General features: G+C 47.4%; 1 non-coding gene across 1 annotated transcript; it reads right to left on the bottom strand.

Moving 5' to 3' along the window:
• Window positions 1-4415: 4415 nt before the first annotated feature.
• On the bottom strand, window positions 4416-4489 carry Trnat-ugu (transfer RNA threonine (anticodon UGU)). Its single transcript has one exon. It is a non-coding gene; the product is annotated as a tRNA-Thr (tRNA).
• Between the last annotated feature and the right edge of the window lie 2987 nt (window positions 4490-7476).

Below are 7476 nucleotides of genomic sequence, written 5' to 3'. Positions count from 1 at the left end.
AAAACTTTATGAGTTTTTCTACGTATCTGTAGTGTGTTGTGACCATATGCCAATGAATGGAGCTACAGTGAATTTATGAAATCGCTTCAATCATTTGTAATAGCCCTGTAAGTGGTGGGACGCCCACGTCTCTTGATAGAACGTGGGGTTCGGAGGCTTGTCTGCTCTATAAAGTAGGATAGATGATGATGTGTGGCATCTCTGCCTAAAGAGTACAATTTTGGTGGACGCACACGTGTTTCGGAGTAGACAGTTTGTCATACATTGTTAAACATGAGCTCCACAGCAGACCTTCCCCACGTGTTCACACTTTAACCCAACGACATCGTCAATTACGATAGAAGTGGGCACGGGACCATCGGAATTCCACCGTCGATCAATGGAAATGTGTCGGCTATTCGGGTGAATCGCATTTTCGCTGCACTAGGTCGATGGTTGTCTCCACTAACGCTATCATCGAGGTGAACGGCAGCTCGAAACGTACAGCACCCCACAGACTCGGCTGCTGGGAGCTGTATTATGCTGTGGGAGACATTCTCCTGCGCTTGCATGGTTGGTTGGTTGGTTTGTTTGGGGAAGGAGACCAGACAGCGTGGTCATCGGTATCATCGGATTAGGGAAGGATTGGGAAGGAAGTCGGGCGTGCCCTTTCAGAGGAACCATCCCGGCATTTGCCTGGAGTGATTTAGGGAAATCACGGAAAACCTAAATCAGGATGGCCGGACGCGGGATTGAACCGTCGTCCTCCCGAATGCGAGTTCAGTGTCTAACCACTGCGCCACCCCGCTCGGTGCGCTTGCATGGAACCTGTGGTAGTATTCGAAGACACGCTGACAATTGCGAACCATCTGCATCAATTCACGCTTCATGTCTTTCCCGACGGCGATTTCATCTTTCAGCAGTATAATTTCGGGCTTCGCGCATCCAGAATCGTGCTACAGCGGTTTGAGGAACATTATAGTGAACTCACGTTGATGTCTCGGTGACCAAATTCGCCGGATATAAATCCTACGGAACCTATCTGGGTCGCTATCGCATATCCAAATCAGTGACCCGTTATTTACGCGAATTGCTTTACCTATAGCAGTATATATCATCATACGTGTTTATACGCTTCGAAGGCAAGGATTCGATTTTGGGTGCAAAGAGTATGTATTTTAGAATGAAAATAGGTTAACCTTTCAGCGTTCGCGAAGTGAGAAAGGCAAACGTGTTACGCAATTATTGCTGCTATGGTTTCCTCACTTCCTTCCCGTATAAATCGGAAAACCACATAACATCTGTACGGAGAGTTGTAACTATGTCATCCCAATTAGTAACCACGAACATTGATCACTCGGCCACTATCTGGAGTATCAGCGATTGAACTCACTAGATTTTATGTCGGCAGTGGTACAAATACGCCAGTTCTTCGTTTTCACGTAATCTGTTAAGTTGGGAATCTATCATGTAGTACTACAGATTGATTATTTTTATTAATTTATGTACTTCAGTTTGTTTGGAATGAATCCTACTGCCTCATGTTTTCTGCCTTCGATTTGTTTCGAAAACATGAAAAGTGGAAAAATGAAATTAATTGGTTTCTACGTTGGATCGTGGCCCAACGTTATTCGGAATAGTCCTGTGCTAAATGATCAAACTGTCGGAAAATGTCATTCGTAGCTCGCGCTGACTTGGTGCATGGCAGCTCATGCTGTGCTAAATTACAGAATTTACACCTCACTGGCGTTAGATACACTTCCCTGGTATTTCTGCTAAACAATGACAAGTCTGCAGGTTGATGCGGTTTAACAAGCAACACTATGAGAGTGGGACTAATTTCCGTGCGATTCGAAAACTAGAAAGGCTAACAGAAAAATACTCGCTCACGGCACTGCAATATGCCACGGTGGAAGTCCGGGCGGTGAAGATGATACCGTTGTATTGGTTCCACTATGGCAGCGGCAGCCGTCGTACACACTTATGACGCCAATTTGTAAGTGCCCGAGTGGACACCGTTTTGGCTGCAGGATGGCGAGGTGTGGAGTATGGTGGTGAAGTCCAACTGGTGTTTTGTGCACCTATGAAATACACACACCAAAAAAAGTTTTGCATCACGCCGGTTCTGCCAGCAGTTGTGGCCGAGCGGCTCTAGGCGCTTCACTCCGGAACCGCGCTACTGCTACGGACGCGGGTTCGAACCCTGCCTCGGGCATGGATGTGGGTGATGTCCTTAGGTTAGTTAGGTTTACGTAGTTCTAAGATCTAGGGGACTGATGACTTCAGATGTTAAGTCCCGTAGTGCTCAGAGCCATTTGGAAAGCCAGTTCCGGGAGTTCCGGAACCTGTACAGAAAATTGGAATAGTGATCAACATAAACATCATTTCCGACCTTTTTATTGCTCATGAAAACCACACATTGCATGTTGTACCGCCATACAGCGAGACCTTCAGATATGGTGGTCCAGATTGCTGTACACATAGGTACCTCCAATACCCAGTAGCACGTCCTCTTGCACTGATGCATGCCTGTATTCGTCATGGCGTACTATCCACAAGGTCATTAAAGCACTGTAGGTCCAGATTGTCCCACTCCTCAACAGCGATTCGGCGTAGATCCCTCAGAGTGGTTGGTGGGTCACGTCGTCCATAAACAGCCCTTATCAATCTATCCAGGCATGTTGGATAGGGTTCGAGTCTGGAGAATATGCTGGCAGCTCTAGTCGAGCGATGTCGTTATCCCGAAGGAAGTCATTCATAAGATGTGCACGATGCGGGAGCGAATTGTTGTCCATGAAGACGAATTCCTCGCCAATATGCCGCCGATATGGTTGCACTATCGGTCGGCGTATGGCATTCACGCATCGTACAGCCGTTACGGCGCCTTCCATGACCACCAGCGGCGTACGTCGGCCTCACTTCATGCCCCCCTCCCCCCCTCCCAAAAAAAAAATAACAGCAGGAAACCTCCACCTTGCTCTACTCGCTGGACAGTGTATCTAAGGCCTTCAGCCTGACCGGGTTGCCTCCAAACACGTCTCCGACGATAGTCTGGTTGAAGGCATATGCGACACTCATCAGTGAAGAGAACAAGATGCCAATCCTGAGCAGTCGATTCGGCATGTTCTTGGGCCCATCTGTACCGCACTGCAAGGTGTAGTGTTCGCAGAGATGGACCTCGTCATGGACGTCAGGAGAAAAGTTACCCATCATGCAGCCTACTGCGCACAGTTTGAGTCGTAACACGACGTCCTGTGTCTGTACGAAAAGCATTATTCAACATGGTGGCGTTGCTGTCAGGGTTCCTCTGAGCCATAAGCCGTAGGTAGCGGTCGTACACTGCAATAGTAGCCCTTGGGCAGTCTCAGCGAGGCATGTCATCGACAGTTCCTATCTGTCTGTATCTCCTCCATGTCCGAACAACATCGCTTTGGTTCACTCCGAGACTCCAGTACATTTCCCTTACTTAGTGCCCTTCCTGGCACAAAATAACAATGCGGACACGTTCGAATCGCGGCATTGATCGTCTAGGCATGGTTGAACTACAGACAACACTTGGTAAAATGACTGGAGCTGATCAGCTGTCGGACACCCTCCGTCTAATAGGCGCTGCTCACGCATGAGTTGGGTGGATTTAGTGACATCTCTGAACAGTCAAAGGTACTGTGTCTGTGATACAATATCCACAGTCAACGTGTATCTTCAGGAGTTCTGGGAACTGGGGTGATGTAAAACTTTTTTTGATGTGTGTAGTATTTGCAAAACATGCAATTATTATTTAAAAGTTTCAATGAAATCATCATCTCTGCGGCCACGGTGAGTCAGTGCACACAGTCCACAGGCTTGGAACATGTTGACTCGTCCATCTCAGCAGATTCCCGAGGCAACTGTCTCTGTCGTGGCTGCTCACGTAACACCCCAGTTCCGTGCGAGCTAGCGCGCGGCAGGCATAGCTCAGTACAGTGCCGCCGTCACCCATCCATCGACTGACTTTGATTAGAGCACTCCCGTGTGCATCAAACTTTCTGTCCAAGTAAACACCAGCAACTTCGCGTGGAATATAGATGGTAGTGCAGAGTTACGGTATGGCCTCTCCACCAGAGATGGGCCATAGACGACGGTGTCTGCTTACAAATGCAGGTCGTGGGCTATAGCTTTCAGCGCACCTACCGGATGTATTGACAAGTTGAGAGCGTGCCAAACACCGTCAGTTCGGCTCTCAGAAAGCCGGAGGCAGAAGTCTCCAAGCCATGATTTTACATCAGTGGATGAGATGTCGGCAGCTCATAGAGAACAGGTTAAACAGACCTGCCAGACAGCTATCTCGATGATAGAAATGCTCCAACGAATGATAGGCAGCACAAATTACAATGAAATGAACACCCTTAGCTCCTTACAGGCGTTGACATACGTCAACGGGGACGGATGAAAATGTGTGCCCCGGCCGGGACTCGAACCCGGGATCTCCTGCTTACATGGCAGACGCTCTATCCATCTGAGCCACCGAGGACACAGAGGATAGAGCGACTGCAGGGATTTATCTCTGGTACGCCTCCCGTGAAACCTACAATCTCAACGTATTGTCCCGCACTACATTCGTAGTGCCCCCGCCCATTATACTCATTACTCGGGGTGCGTTGCTTATTCCCGTAAGAGTTCGGGCACTGTTTGTGCATTCGCACAGAAGAAGAAGATGGTCAAGTGGCCGATGAGCCTTAACTATGTATTTACTGAGATGGTATCTGTTCTTTCGGACATGTCCGAACAGTCTCTTTCGGTGCTTCATCTTCGTGCTTTTCTGCCATCTGAGCACGATGATAGCTGCAATATTTACTCCTTCTTGCGGCATCGTGCTGTGCAGACAGAATGACGCATTGCCCCTCCTTAGTGAGGTGATGTTGCTGAATTAACTATTGCCGGCCGGAGTGGCCGAGCGGTTCTAGGCGCTACAGTCTGGAACCGCGAGACCGCTATGGTCGCAGGTTCGAATCCTGCCTCGGACATGGATGTGTGTGATGTCCTGAGGTTAGTTAGGTTTAAATAGTTCTAAGTTCTAGGGGACTGATGACCACCGAAGTTAAGTCCCATAGTGCTCAGAGCCTCTTTTTCCTTTTTTTTTTTTTTTTTTTGAATTAACTATTCTGACTTCTCGCTCGGCGAGCTGAGGCAATAACTTCTGGGGTGTACCAAATTATCTGTGGAGTCGGCTCTATGATCGTTTATCACTCTGATTGTCGTATGGCGAGCTGAACAGGTTTTGAGTTGGCTTAGCGCTGGGTGAAGAAAACTTTAAGAACTTTTTACATTTGCCCGTGAGAAGGCTCGTTGATTTTTTAAGACCTCATTGTGAAAAACCATACGTAAAGTTCCAATAAAGTTTCATAATCGTCATTTCTTCATGAGACGTTTCTACTACACAATCAACTTTCTGCACCGAAGCACAAGACTATGCTACAATATACTTCACAAAAGGCAGGTTATGGCACTGACATACCAATATCATCGTTTGAAAATGTAATTAATGTGGCGCTTGATATTAGACTGCTTCAATTCACAAGTGATTTCGATGTGAGCAAGTGGCTTTAGTCAGATGTGCGTATGGTTCTGCTCCACTTTGCTTTCATCATTTAATTGAAACCATGCCTGCACTTTGGAGACTGGATAGCAATTCTATCAGGTCAGTAGAAAAATTTTATTGTTCAGATAAGGTAATTATTTTAAGCATACGGATATATAGCGGTAAGTCACGACATCGAAATCTGTGCGTTGTTGTTACTGGTTTAACTTCGTTTCTTCGCGCTACCAAAGCTCCTCTCTTACTGTTAACCTTGAATAAGCGGCCTTTAAAATGTCTCTCGTGACAAGACACGCAGGTTTGCATGTGAATGGCTCATGCCACTGTTTCTGAAATGAGCGATTTGTATTCTAAGCACATTTTCGTGAGGTTCTGAGCGTTCGAGGTCAGTCACTTCCCTTGTCAATGTTTTCTTCGACAGCCAGTGTTCTTAACTTTTCTGTCAGTTTTGACTTGAAAAATCCTTGATTATTTTTAATTTTTTAGTTCAGGACACGTCATGTGGAAGTGGGGTATGCGACAAAATAGTGTCGCCCTATGCCCTTATGCTGAACATACTCTGATACGCTGGTCTTCTACATTCAGATTACGCCGTCTGGCGCAATAAAGTTTAAGCTGGGTCTCGATTCGTGGTCTAATTGTAGTTCAGAATGGGAACGAGAGAGCCGTGTGAAATGTTTCGTGTAGCGTACAACTTACTGGTCTGAAGAAACTCAAGAAAACGAAAGTTACTAATTCAAACTATAAGTAACGGAATATCTAAACGCGTACGAAATATAACCAACAATTAAGTCGATGTAAAAGAGCGCGATGCACCAAAAATAATGGCAAAGGCTACAAAATGGATGAATTCTAAGGGCCCTTCTCCATAACGAATGATAAAACAACGAAACGCCGCAAACTTGGGAAATTGAGAGTAACCAGCTATCTGGGAGCCGCAACCACTAGTAGCGCGTCCTGGACGATGGACACATACGTGGATGGCAAGCAGTCTGCCTAGAGCCAAGGAGAATCAATAAAAGGCACCCAATACGAGCCAGCAGCGCAAAACAGAATGTATCAGCTGTCTCGGCACAGGTCATAGGTTGCGAAAGCAAGAAACTATGGGTAGAATGTAGCAGCTCGTCGTTCCCGTCAGCAGCCGCAGCGGTAACAACGGTTGCTGTAGCACTCGCGTCGTTCCAGACAGATATTTTCCCCTACTGGGCTAGAGAAGCGGTAGAAAAGTCCTATCTTGTTTAATACACAACCAGGAAATGGCCAGTATTCAAAAAATGGTTCAAAGGGCTCTGAGCACTATGGGACGTAACATCTGAGGTCATCAGTCCCCTAGAACTGCGACCGTAGCGATCACGCGGTTCCAGACTGGAGCGCCTAGAACCGCACGGCCACTCCGGCCGGCTCTTCGTCCTCGTGTGTTACCTATCATGCGACTGATCGTGGTGCCATTTTTCAACAGGACAACGCTCGTCCACATATGATTCCTGCGTCTATGAACTGTTTGATCCTGAAATACTCCTGTGGTCAGCAGGATTACCAGATCTCTCCCCGACGCCGGCCGGAGTGGCCGAGCGGTTCTGGGCGCTACAGTCTGGAACCGCGCGACCGCTACGGTCGCAGGTTCGAATCCTGCTTCGGGCATGGATGTGTGTGATGTCCTTAGGTTGGTTGGGTTTAAGTAGCTCTAGGAGACTGATGACCTCAGAAGCTAAGTCCCATAGTGCTCAGAGCCATTTTAACCATTTTTGAATCTTTCCCCGACGGTATATGTGTGAGACCCGCTTGGATGGCAGTTCAGTTCCACTGGCAGAATCCTGGATATCTAGCATCTGTTACAGTTGTGGGCCAGATTGAGTCAGGAGGGGATACATGGGGTTATGACACCCTTTCCAATCGAATGAGGGCATACATTCAGGCCATTC

This window comes from Schistocerca cancellata, chromosome 4, assembly GCF_023864275.1.
Source record: "Schistocerca cancellata isolate TAMUIC-IGC-003103 chromosome 4, iqSchCanc2.1, whole genome shotgun sequence".
NCBI classification, from domain to species: domain Eukaryota; kingdom Metazoa; phylum Arthropoda; class Insecta; order Orthoptera; family Acrididae; genus Schistocerca; species Schistocerca cancellata.
The sequence above is the reverse complement of the archived record's forward strand: the minus strand, read 5'-3'. Positions and strand labels throughout refer to the sequence as shown.